Below are 13,539 nucleotides of genomic sequence, written 5' to 3' on the forward strand. Positions count from 1 at the left end.
CCCCCCCCCCCCCCCCCCCCCCCCCGCCCGGGCCAGGCCTGCTGTTTATCCTCCCGGGGACACAGCGGCTGCAGGAACAACATGTAATTGATAACAAGCCCAGCGCCGGCCAAGGGCTTGCCATTGGGTCAGCGTGCAAATCACGGGGGTGGCGGGTGGGGGCCGCCCTTCAAAATAAAAGTCTCCGCTCCCTGCGCCATCCGCAGGCCCCAAAGTCGCAGAGGCCAGGCGTCCTCCCACCTGTAGGACGGCGGGGGCTCCCAGGAGCCACCTAGTCTTTGGGGGAAAGGTGATTTGAGGCACTAAAGCATTTGGGGATTTTTGTCAGCTCCCCAGGGACTGGGCGAGAAAACATCCTCTCTGTGTCCTGGGGGGGGGGGTCTTTTGGAAATAGCACAGTGGGGAGAAAAGAGGGAACCCGACAGACGGCCATGGTGGGTGGGAGTGGCCTCTCTATTCCCCGCCACCCCCTAGCCACCGTTCTGCTCCTGTTCAGTGGAAAGAACCAGGGGACTCTGCGTGGGTAGTAGAGAGTACTAGACATGTGAACAGTGCGGGTGTGCGCGAAGGGGTGTGAGTTCATGTCGTGTGATTGTGCGTTTGCGGGGCGTGGTGCGCGGCAGCAGTGTGGCTGTGCCGGAGGGTGTCCCCGACATACTGGCGCGTGGAGCTGGTGTGGGTGCCTGCGCGGGTGTGGGAAGGTGCGTGGGAAAGGAAGACATGGGGGACCCGCTCAGACCCCTCGGTAGAGCCCTGGAGCGCTGCCCGCTGGGCACCATGCCCTCGGCCTGCGCCCCCCTCCCCCAGGGGCCAAGGCTGCGGTGACCGACAGTAACCCCACCGCCACAGGCCACTCCGTCCCCCCACCCCCAGCCCCCGACCGGCCGGAGTGTCCGCCTGTCCGCTCCTCTCGCCAGGCCCGGCCGTGTGCCCGCCATATGGGAGGGCCAGCCCGCAAGGCGCGCAGGACTCGCGGGGCCAGGCGCCGAGGCGGCGGCCCGGACCTGCCCGGGGAAAGTGCCTGTGAGCAACTGGGGGTCACTCTCCCACGGGGTTGTCTGATCCCTGGCCCCGCTCGGGGGCTCACCTCGCTCCTCCGACATTTCCTCGGACACTCGCGCAGAGCTTGGGACAGCGGCGAGGGCACCCAGCCACACGACCAACCAGTCAGCGCCCCGCTGCCCCACTCGTGTCCCAACCAGCCCCCTGGGCGCCCGGAGCCGCGTCCACGCGGCCGTCCGGCCTCCCCAAGCCTCTCCCACCTGAACTTGGCGCACGCCCGGCTAGCGGCCAGGCCCCGGCGGTCTTGAGGCCCCGGGGGCTGGGCTGGGGGCGACGGCCTGGCTCCCGGTCCAGCGGCGGCCGCGGGCCCAGCCGCGGGTCCTGCTTTGGTTCGCTTACCCGCTGGCCCGCGGGTCGCTGCGGCGGAGCAGTCGCCCGCCGCCGCTAGCTCTGCGCTCACTCCCCGCGGCTCACGTGACGCCGCGGGCGCCGCGAAGGCTCGCAGGAGGCTCGGCCCCGGGCGCGCGCCCCATTGGCCCGCGTCGCGCGTCACGCGCCCCGCCCCGCCCCCAGCCCCGCCCCGGCCGCGCGGCGCACTGCTGCCGCCCGCGCGCTCCCGGTCCGGGAGCCACCAGCCCCGCGCGGCCCGCGGTCCCCAGCCACTTCCCCTCCCCCCAGCACGGCCGTGGGTTTGCGGAGTCCGCGGGAGACGCTTCTGAAGCGCGGTCCCCAGGTGAGAACGTGAGACGGGCCTCGGGCCCTGCCCCAAGGCCTGAGATTGTCCCGAAGTCGGGGCCCAGGCGGGGGCCCTGGGGCCGCCCGGGCCAGGTCTGCCCTCCACCCCCACTCCCACCTCGAGCCCGGTACCGGCCGCTGTGTATCCCACTGAGAGCCGGAGAAAGTCGGGGACTTGCCTTAGGGAACGTATTGTTGGAGAAATACGGTATGGTCTTTCTGCTGAGCAATCACGGTGACCCCCTGCGGAAAGTGCGCGCTCTCGGCGCTGCCTCCCCGGCCTCCCAGAAGGGCTGAGGGCGTTTGACCCCTGCTTCAGATCACTGACACCACGTGTCTGGGCCACCCTCCTGAAGACAGAGCAGTGCTCCACAGGCTACAAAGGCCGTGCCCAGGCTGTTGTAGTCCGCAGCAGTCCCGGGACGCGTTGGCATTCCACTCAGAGGTGGGAAGAGGGAGGCTCAGAGTGACTTGCCCAAGAAGTACTAGTGAGCCGAGGGTGCCAGGCACCCTGCTACGACGCCCTTTCCCCCACACTCCTGTGGGATTCTCAGCCAAGCATTTACAGATGAAGAAACGGACTCTGGGGGGCCGCGGTCCTCCCCTGGTCACTCAGCGGGTAAGGACGGGGGGAGGTGAGGCAGAGCCTGTCTGTCTGCTCCAGGGCCGGCATCTTCTAGGCAACCCAGGGACACGTGGGCAGAGGTCCTTCTAAGGAGTTAACATCCTTTCCCTTCCTGGCCTGGGAGGTGGAGAGCATTTTCTCTGCTCCCCTCCCAGTACACTGCCAGAGCAGGAACGCCTGGCCAGGAGCTGTCTGGGCTCTCTGGAATGCTGTGGGTCTGGGCTCCTTTGTCCATGCCAGGGCTCGCCCCTGATCATGTGGTCCTCCCTGTGCACCCAGTCAGGGCTAGGGATGCAGCGCCTGCTGCCACCGGGAGCCAAACCGCAGCTTGGCAGGCAGGTTTGGAGGACACTGGTGTTGAAGATGAAATGCGTCCTAGCAGCTTGGGCACATAGGTGGTCAGAAATTGAAGAGCAGAGAGTGATAAATACTGTGTGACTTTTCCGTGTGGAATCTTAAAAACTAAATCAAAACGTTCATAGAAAAAGAGATCAGAAAAAGAGATCAGGTCACCAGAGACAGAGGGTCGGGGGAGAGGAAATTGGAAAAGTGGTAGAAAGGGACAAACTTCCAAGTGTAAGATAAATAAGCCCTGGGGTCGTCAGGTACAATAGGACATTCAGCACTGCTGTGTGATATACAGGAAAGTTATTAAGAGAGTGGATCCCAAGAGTTCTCACCAGAAGGAATTTTTTTTTCTTTTTTTACTTTTCCTTATATCTATATGAGGTGATGACTACTAACTAAACTTACTGTGGTAATTATTTCACAATATATGTGAGTCAAACCATTATGTTGTACACACTAAACTCATACAGTGCTGCATGTCAATTGTGTCTCAATAAAACTGTGGGGGGAAAAAAAAACTGAAGGACAGCCAAGATGCTCCTGTTACAACCTGAGTCAGATCATGTCTCTCCTTGACTCAGAACATTCCAGTGGCGCCCAGCTATCACAGCCTGCAATGCCCTACATCCCTGACCATACTCTCTACTCCCTTCCCCTTGCTTACATCACTCCAGCCACACTGGCCTCCTTGCAGTCCCTCAAACATACCAGGCACAGTCCTACCCCAGGGCCCTTGAATGTGCTGTTCCCACTGCCTATACAGACTGTTTCCCCACCAATTACATGGTTCTGTCCCCTCCTTCAGGGTTTTATTCAAATGTTATCTTCTCACGGAGCCCTGCCTTAACCACCCAATATAACACGCTCCCTACTCTTTCCTATTTCCCTATCTTGTTTAACTTTTTTATTGGCATTTATTCCCTGCTAATGTATTATACATTTTACATTTTATTTTGTTTGTTTTTGGTCTCCTCCAGTAGAATGCAAGCTCTACCAAAGCAGTGATTTCTGTCCATTTGTTCCCTTCATATCTCTAGCACCAAGCACACAGTAAGTGTTCAGTTGTTGAATTAATGAATTTCTGAAAGACTTAAAGCAAACAGGGTCAGCCTGAGAAGAATTAAACAGGACTGAGGAACCTACCCCAAATGAGTTAAGAAGTTGGTCATTAGAGAAATTAAACCAGTTTTCCCCTCAAAGAGACCCAGAACATCCCCAAGCTAGTTTCCAAGGACTGCCTTTGTACAGAGTGCCTCTCTGGTTCATTCTCCTCCTCCCTCCAGCACCTGGTTAACTCCTTTCATCCTTTAATATCAGCTCAGATTTAACTTTGTAGAGGACATAGTCCCATAAAAACCTTATTTCCCACCTCCAGGCTAGACCAGGTCTCACATGTCTGTCCTTCTTGGCATGGTGTTCAGAATGTAGTAGAGGCTCAGTAAATTTGTGTTGAGTAAATAAACAAATGAATGAGTGAATGGGGACACTGGCTGCCTAAGTAACTGAATTCACCCCAGGCCGTACCTCTCCCAGTGTAGTGGGGAGAATCTGTTACTGGAATTCCCTGCCAAGAAGAAAAGGAAGCCAGGTAGTGCTCTTCCAAACAGAGATAATAAAGAAAAAGAGACGTTTCTCTTCACACCAATGAAAACCTCTAACATACTTTCCCTCTAAATTAATTCCTTCCTTATTTCTACATCATCTTGCATAGAAAAGGGCCTGAGTCCCTGGCGCCTGTCCAGCTCTGACTTGTTGCAAAGGCCCCAGCAACAGAAGAGGGGCTTACCTCTAGGGCAAGCTTTGGGCAAGTTAGTTTGCCTGTCAGAACCTCAGTTTGCTCATCTACAAAATGGGTGCCACCCTAATTGCCTCACAGGTTTGTTGGAGGAGCAAATACAGTACTAGATGGGAAGAGGCGTTGGAGAAGTAGAGAGACTGGGAAGAGGCAGTTATCAGCCCTGGGCAATGCTGCAAAATGGGAACCCTGGCACACAGCCCCCAGGGCAGCAGGATGATGGCAGTGCTGAAGATCAATAAGCTCTACCAGGGCAGCAAGGAGCTCCACCTGGGGAGGAGGGAGCAGCGTTGCTGAGAAGCATGTGTCCAGGCCCCCTTGGAGAGGAGGCATTCCAGGGCGTGCTCAGCCAGAAGATGCAAGAAAACCTATGAAACAGTGGCCACGTTGTCGATGGAACCAAGGATGTGGATTCTCTGTCCCCTTACAGATTCAAGCCCAAGCCTCTTGGACTGACATCCAGGCCATTCATTTGAATAATTCTTTTAAAAAATAACACCTGTGCATTGTTACAGTGTTCAAGCACCACAGAAAGGCATGAAATAAAAAGGAAAATTCCACTTGGCCTCAGTCTCACTCATCATTTCTGTTTTGGTTTTCATATGACCTAATTGTAAATAATATGCTTGTCTCTTTTGTGTTTATAATGGAAGCAAATGATGCCTGTGTGCTAGACATTCTGTGTTTGCCCCTCCAGATCCCTCTCTGCCCTTCTGCCCCTGCTCTGGGCCCCCAGAGGCTCATCTGCACAGGCCACCAACAGGGGCCCTTTGGTTTCCAAGAGGGTTTGGCAGGTGGAAGGCACTGGTAACAGATGAGGATATGGGGACATGCAGTTGGATTTGTCCCCTGCGGGTCACTGGCAGGTGGCTGTGTCCTTCCAATGGGCGCAGCTCCTCTCAGGAGCCCGGCAGAGCTCCGAAGCCCCTCCTCTCCTAACCTTTGCCCAGGACACCTCTGCCCCCTACTGCCCCCATCCTCGCCCAAAATCACTCCTCCTCAGGCCTGTTTGGGGGCAACCCTCCTTGCAGGATATCTCCAGGTTTTAGGTTAATAATATGGCAGCACTTGCGTAGCACCTCACAGATGCTCACTTTATTTTGTCTTCACAACATCCCAGAGGTCAGCACTACAGATGAGGAAATGCTGCTCAGAGGGGGAGCGTGTCACCCAGGGAACCATATGCAGTGTCCAATGACACGATTACAGTGGGACCCACACACACTCCGCCCCCTCGGTCTGTCCGGCCCCTGGTGGGCTCCTGAGGTCTGGCTGAGGGACCTTGGGCACATGGCTGAACCCATGCCAGGGCCCAGGACACCCACAGCCGGATGGCAGGGCCTGTCCTGAGCATGCTTGTGGGCCTCACCAATTCTGCCATTCTGCCCCACGGACCCTATGTGTTGTCACAGAAGTCACATCCCTGAACCACAGCATCTGCAGCCCTGGCCTCCCCCACCTCCCCTCAGCTCCAAATCTTCCCCAGACATCTCCCATTGAGCACCTCACAGGTATCACAAAGCAAAAGCATCCCAAGGAAAACCCATCAAGCCTGCCCCTCTGCCCCGGTGTACTAGTAAGCCCAGGCTGCTGTAACAACACAGACCAGGCTTAAACAACAGACGTGATTTCCTCACAGTTCTGGAGGCCAAAAATCGGAGATCAAGGTGTCGGCAGGATTGGTTCCTTCTAAGGATGGTGGTCTTCTCCATGAGTCCTCACATGGTCGTCCCTCTGTGCATGTCTGGGGCCTAGTCTCCTCTTCTTAATAAGAACACCTGTCAGATTGAATTAGCATGCACCCCAATGACCTCATTTTACCCTAATTATCTCTTAAAGACCCTATCTCCAAATACAGTACATATTCTGAGGTACTGGGGGGTTAGGATTTCAACATATGAACTGGGGGGGTATAATAACATCCTAACCCCCCGGCGTGCCCCCCATCCCCAAACTTGCCTCACCCAGGGCAATGTCCAGCACCTTCCACCTAGTCACCTGCTGCCACTGTCCCCACTCCACCCACTTCACTCTCCCGTGGCGGGATACAGATGGCCAGCCAGAGCTCCCCATGACTGCAGTAAAAGACCCATGCCCTCACTTACCCTGGCATTCAAGACTCTGAGTGACACAACTCTTGCCAAGTGTCTACTTGCTCCCACTTGTCCCACCTGAAGGCAACACTTTCTCTTGGACAGCTCCACCTCGGTCAGAGCAAGGACTCTGGACTGACCCGTCTGGGATCAAATCTTGCTTCTGCCACCCCTGAGCTGTGTAACTTTATGAGAGTTGTTTCTCCTTTGCCACCATACCTATAATATGGGGACAACCGCAGGAGTGCCTCAGCCATGAAGGTGTCCTACTCCATCCCTCTTAAAGGGCTGCCATGGGGAGCCTTGCTGACTGACAGCCTCCAGCAACCCCACCTCTGGATCTGGCGCAGCTTCACACAGAAGCAAGGATGTTAGTGCTGGAACCAGTCACTCCTACATGACCCCCAGCCTCCCCACAGGCAGTCTGAGCTCTGGGGCTCTCTACTGAGGTGGCCAAGTTGTCTCCAAGCTGCCCTGCAGTCTGAGGCTCTCCCTCTCCTTCCCCCTCTCCTTTCCCGGGTGCCAGCCCCAGACCTAGATCTAAGGCTCTCCTCACTGGATCCTGCTCCTCCCTCCTTCCCCTCATCCTCCACAGGCACTTCCCCACAAGCCTCTTACACGTCTAACCCCTTCTTGGCATCTGCTCTCAGAAGTTGAGAACTGGTACAGGTAGCTATCTCATAGGTTCTTCAAGGGTTAAATGGATTAATACACACAAAGACCTTAGAAAAGTGCCTGGAACAGAGTAAATATCTCTAACTCCCAGCCTCCATGTAGTTCCCTTATGAGGGCCATTCTCAGGGACTTCATCCACCTTATCCATAGAAGATTCCTGTGTGTTCTTTTGTAGACCAAGCCTTCTTAAGTTTCTTGAGTGTTTTCTACTTCCTCTGACCACAGGGCCTTTGCACCCACTGCTGCCTTTGTTGTAAACACTCTTACCCCTCTTTCCTGTTTGCTCAGATGTTACTTCCCCAGAGAAACCTTCTTGACCTCCTTTATATGTTTTCCCTACACCGTGTACCTCTCCTTCAAAGCATTTTTCAAGGTTTATCCACTTATGTATGTGTTCGTTTATTTCATGCTTGTCTCTCTGGAGCAAAGATAGCCAGTCCTCAGATATTCATCCATCCCTTCCCAGAACTCCCAGTTTTCAGCAGAGCACAGAATTGCCCCAAAGAAAGCTTGCATTCTGCAGCCTCCCTTGCAGCTGGCCAATGGGATGTGTGCAGAAGTGATGACTGTCCATTCTGAGCTCCCCTGTGAAGGGAAGGGGCGTGCCTCCTTCCATGTTCCCTTCCCTTCTCCCTGTTGGCTGGAATGCTGGTAGGCAGACAAAGGCAATGGACAAGGACAAGGTGAAGGAATACAGGCCCAAATGGCCTCACCAGCGTGGGCTCTCAAGGACAGAAAACCAAAGTTAGTCCAGCTTGTTTAAGCTAATACTACTTTGGGTCTCTGTTAGGCAGACATTTCTCTACCTGCGGAACAGGAAGCTCTGTGAAGGCAGGGAACAACAACATCCTCCTGGCACCTAGAAGGTCCTTGATTAATGTATGATGAGCAAGTGATTGAGTTGGGGGCTGGACCTTTTCTTAGACTCCTCAGTGACCCTCTGCAGCACCCACCTTGTGGAGTGAAGTTGGATAGAAATCTAGAGCAGCACTATCCACTAGAACTTTCTGTGATGGAGGAAATGCTCCATGTATCCCTGTTGTCCAATAAGGACATGTGGCTGGTGGCCACCACCCTGGGCAGTGCACACCAGAGCTGTAAGGGAGTGTAGAGAGGATGTAGTGCAATGCCTCCCACCCCACCCCCCCACCCCCCCGCCATGGACTGGCTGGCAGTCTGCTGAAATCAGGTAGACATTTGTCGCAGCCCTGACACACGAGCCAGGCCAGCAGGTGGAGGAGGCCTTCGAACCCCTGCTCTTGGCCCCCTCAGTGAGGGTCACATTGAGGAGTCATGTCACGGTGGAAGCAGGGCCGATCACAGTGGCCAGCCCTCCCCCATCATCCAATTCCTGCTGACACCCACCACTACAGATGAGGGGATGAAGACCGTATCTGCCTCATAGCAAGAGATCGCAAGCAGCCTGACCAGTCTCGGGCTGCTAATGAGGCGAGCAGAGACAGAGCTTGGAGTGACCATGTGCCAGGCCCTTGCTGGATACTTCACAGCTACATGCTCTGAGACAGATGGAAGACGGGAGGGTCTGCTGCGTGCCCTGCACAGTGCTGTGACACAGACGACAGCCTGCACATCTTGACTTTTCCCATTTTACAGAAAAGAAAGTTGAGGCCAGAGAGGTGGAGCAATTCACCCAAGGTCCACAGCAAATGCAGTGGCAAAGACAAAACAGAATTGAGACCTACCTCACCCTTTTTCTCTCTCCCAGACTGCTAAGCCTGGCTCCAGGATACCGTATGCATTTCTGCTTCATCCTGCCGCTCCTCTCAGCCAGCCCCACCACTCAGAGATGATCTCTCCGTAAGGAAACAGGATGGAGCCAGAACAGCTGGATGCCACAGAGATGGGGCCCCATCTCAGACCGCACACCATCCTGCAGGCCCCTGCGATCAGCAGTACTAACCAGACCACCAAACCTCTTGGTGCTGCCTGTACACCAAAATGGGGAAGTATCATTGTCCAAGCTGGCTGCTGGCCCAGCAAGTCAGGAGAAAAGGAAGACTTCCTCTTGGGGACACCCTGCAACTCTGCACAGGGTACAACTTAATGGGCCCTTTGGTTGGAAAGAGCAGGAGCCCCCTGGGCAAAAGTCAAGTGGGCAAGGGGAGGGCAGGGAAGTGTGCCCGGCACTGTGCTAATCTCTTTAAACAGATGACTTTGTTTAATCCCCATCACTCCCCTCCTTCCAGGTCCATTTTACAGATGGGGAGACAGAGGCATGGAGAGGTCCCTCACTAGAGATCGCACAGCCAGCAGGGGGTGGTGCCCGGCTTCCAACCCAGAAGAGAACAAGGTAATAGGAATTTGGGAGGTATCCTCAGCTTCCCGGAGAAGGCTTTGAGATCCTGGGATGGGGAGAAGGGCCTGGAGAGAGGGCCCCCTAACAAGGTGTGAGGTGGGAGCTTGTAGGGGATAGGTTGGGGCATGGAGGCGCCCAGCAATTCCTGGGGCAGGAAACGGCTGAAGCACACCCCTGGCATGACCCCTGGCATTGACCGCTTCAGTGTCTTCTGTCACTCAGTCCTTACTGTCCTTACACCTACACCTCTGGAAGACCCCGCTGCACGCAGGCCTAGGGGAGCAAGGAACAAAGGTCCTGGCTCTGGCGGTCCAAGTTGTGACCAACAGCCAAGTGGGCACAGGCCTGGGGTTGAGCCAAGCATGCCAGCCCACTGTGGGGGGGGGTGGTCAGGACAAAGATGTGACGGTGGCTCAGAGACTCAAAATGGCAGTGTTGTAAATAAGAGAGGAGTCCGTCTTGTGCCCACACACCGGCCCGAGCTGCTGACTGCCAGGGCTGCTGCAGCAGGCATCTCAGGACCAGGGGCCCAGGCTCCTCCGCTGCCGGGCACCACCCTCTCCCACGTGACGACTCACAGCACATACAGGCTCCAGATCATGGGAGGGGGAAAGAAGAAGGGGGGGCTTGCCCCTGCCCTTTAAGGCCACCACGCAGAGGGGACTACGGTCACTGGAGAAACCAAGGTTGGGGCGTGAGCTGTGTGGCCAGGTTTGGGTCTCTCTGCCAGTGGGGCTGGGAACCCAGACACCTGGAGTCCCATCCTGTCTCTAACCAGCTGCAGAGATCAGAGCAAGTCACCACAATCTGTGGGTCCGTTTTTCCCTCTGTACCAAAAGTTTAGCCAAAATAACCTGGGAGGGGTCCTGAGAGGAGGACTCTGAACCCATAGTCTTCTGAGGCAGTTGAGCACAGCCTTGGGGAAGGAAAGGTGAAATCGGGCAGTGGGTAGTTCCCTCAACTGTGCTGTGAGGTGGGTGGCAAGCAATGCACCCCAGGCCATTGGCACAGCCCCCAAGCTTCCAAGCTTTCTTGGAAAAGCTTCTACGGACCAGTGCTAGTACATCAGGTAACTTTTATTAAGTGCCTGTTGTATACCAGGCATGGAGCTAAGGACTAGCATTTATGAGTATTTTCTATATGCCAGGCACTATTTAAGTGCCTTACAACTTCTACTTCACTTACGCCATGCAACGTCTCTGTGATATAAGCCCTGTTGTTATCACCGTGGGAATAGTGAACAAGAAACAAGAACCAACCACTATGAAAAAGGAGCACTCAGAGAACAAGAAAGAATGTTTGAAAATGTAATACTTAATAGTGTTCATGAAAACCCAACCAAGACCGAGTAGCAGAACATCCTGAGAACCAAACCAAAACAACAGATGGAAATTCTAAGAGAAAAATTCCATAGTTTCAATGGAAGGAATTGAATTCACATTCAGAAATGAAGACCGATCAAGATCACCTTCCAGTGAAATCTGGCCCCCCCTCGCTCTGGCTGGCAGATGTTGGTGTTGATGGCTAACAGGGAGTTACTGAGTCACTCCCGCCTGGTTAAAGTCCTCAAGGTTTTGTTTTTTTTTTTAAAGATTTTTTTTTTTATGATTCATGAGAGACAGAGCGAGAGAGAAAGGCAGAGGGAGAAGCAGGCTCCCAAGGAGCAGGGAGCCCGATGCGGGACTCGATCCCAGGACCCTGAGATCATGACCTGAGCCGAAGGCAGACTCTTAACCATCTGAGCCACCCAGGAGCCCAAGTCCTCAAGGTTTAATGTGTTTTTCAGGCCAACCTTGAACCTGAGGTTCCCATCCCCTTTCTCCAGGGTGCCTGTCCTATTAGTCCAGGGCATCACTAGCTGTCACCAGCAAGGAAACAGCAGTGGGGCAGGGAAGTGACCGCTGATCGGCACCCACTGGGCAGGCTCCACGGGTGGGGGGCAGTCTGTGCAAGGATTCTGGACTTAACATGAGGACACGAGTGCAGTGGGCTGGCACCACACCAGCCGGACACTAGCCACTTGCCAGATTCAAGGGGAAATTCCTCATTTCAAAACACAATAAGGACACTGGTGACCCAAGTGGGAAAAAGACATAAACAGAACATGCAAGTGGCCAGTGCACACACAGGGAAATTTCTAACCTCACAACTGATCAAAGAAACACAAATTAAAACAAGATACCCTTTTCATCCAACTGACAAGGACATTTTAAGTTTTAACACTGGTATAAAGAGGTACATTTGCAGAAAGCAAAGCAACCTTGCAATATACACATCACTTTTCAGTCTGTAAATCTACTTGTAGAAACTGATTACAAAGAAATGATCAGATCTGTAGGCAGATTTATATACAGGCTTGCTCTTTCCAGCATCGCTTACAACTGAGAAAACTTAGAAACCACTGAATGTCCAACCACAGGAGAGTGATAATGAACTACAACCCATCTGTGCAGTGGAATATTATTTATCAATTTAAATCGGGTTTTCACAAGACTACTGATAAAAGTTAAAGAAAAGCGGATGCAAAATTTACATGGGAATTATTCTATATATGATTATGTAAAGAAAAACAGGCTTATAGAAAACATTAGAAATACATAGAGAAGTATTCACATCCATGATTTTTAAAAGTATTTACATTGAATAATGGGATTACAAGAGATCTCTTTTTAGGAGCACCTGGGTGACTCAGATGGTTAAGCTTTTGGCTCAGGTCATGACCTCAGTATCATGATCTCTGTCCTGAGATCGAGCCCCACATTGGGCTCTAGGCTCAGTGATCTTTTTTTAGCATTCTATTTTTTACTTTTCCAGATTTTCCACAATGAACGTATACTACTTTTATAACCAGAAAAAAATATGATCTGAATTTGCAGCTTCTTCATATGTTATTTTTTCATAGTTTTTGTATTCGTATAATAGTAAATGTTCTCACTGCCCCCAAATCAGAAAATACAGACAGGTATAAAAAAAAAGTCATTCATAATCCCATCATTGTTAACATTTTCTTGCTTATTACAAAAATGGGAACACATCATACATACTATCTTACAGACTTTTTAAAAATTGTGGCTACAAAACCATAACATAAAATCAATCCTCCTAACCCTTTAAGTGTTTAGTTCTGCAGCATTAAGTAAATTCACATTGTTGTGCAGCCATCCCCCTGTCTCTTTCCAAAATTTCTCATCTCCCCAAACTGAAACTCCATCCCCATTAAACACAAACTCCTCAGTCCCCTCCCCCAGCCCCTGGCAGCCACCACCCTACTTTCTGTCTCTGTGAGTCTGGTGACTCTAGGGACCTCATGTGAGTGGAATCATGCAGGATTTGTTCTCTTGTGACTGGCTTCTTTCAGGAACCGTAATGTCCTCAAGGTTGATCCATGTTGTAGCCTGTGACACATTTTCCTTCCTTTTAAAGGCTGAACCATATTCCATCACATTTTGCTTATCCATTCATCCATCGATGGACATTGGGTTGCTTCTGGAGACTTTTTCAAACAGAACAATAGATTGTGTACTTCTTCTGTACCAATAAGGATAGATTAATAGCAGTTACTTTTACAAGTTGCCTAGTACTCTATATTTATTTAGCAAAAAAAATTTTTTACAAATAATGCATCTTTATTTTTATTGAAGTATAGTTGACACGTGTTATATGAGTTTCAGGTGTGCAAGACAGCAATCCTCCAATTTTTCATTATCATATACAAAACTGCAATACATCTTTGTGTACTTATCCTACTATTTCTTTTTTTTTAAGATTTTATGTATTTATTTGAGAGAGAGCTAGCGAGAGAGAGGAGAAGCAGGGGAGAGAGAGAAGTAGGGTCTCTGCTGAGCAGAGAGCCGACATGGGGCTCGATCCCAGCCAGAGTCCTGAGATCATGACCTGAACTGAAGGCAGATGCTTAACCGACTGAGCCACACAGGGACCCCTATCCTAC

The 13,539-nt window shown here is 52.5% G+C and overlaps 1 protein-coding gene and 1 long non-coding RNA gene across 3 annotated transcripts in view; one reads left to right on the forward strand and one right to left on the reverse strand.

Moving 5' to 3' along the window:
* KLF15 (Kruppel like factor 15) overlaps window positions 1-1,466 on the reverse strand; it is a 14,828-nt gene extending 13,362 nt beyond the window's left edge. The window contains exon 1 of one of the 2 annotated variants that reach the window (XM_034996370.1): window positions 1,402-1,466. The gene's annotated coding sequence lies outside the window, so the exon portion shown is untranslated. Of the gene's footprint in view, window positions 1-1,262 lie in introns of both variants that reach the window. The other variant, XM_034996369.1, reaches the window with a different exon arrangement.
* Window positions 239-5,070, forward strand: LOC118004863. Its single transcript, XR_004677733.1, has 2 exons — window positions 239-289; window positions 3,691-5,070. It is a non-coding gene; the product is annotated as an uncharacterized LOC118004863 (long non-coding RNA).
* Window positions 5,071-13,539: the final 8,469 nt, after the last annotated feature.

The sequence above is a fragment of the Mirounga leonina genome, unplaced genomic scaffold (assembly GCF_011800145.1).
Source record: "Mirounga leonina isolate KUSES-001 unplaced genomic scaffold, KU_Mleo_1.0 Mir_94, whole genome shotgun sequence".
In the NCBI taxonomy this organism is placed as follows: Eukaryota; Metazoa; Chordata; class Mammalia; order Carnivora; family Phocidae; genus Mirounga; species Mirounga leonina.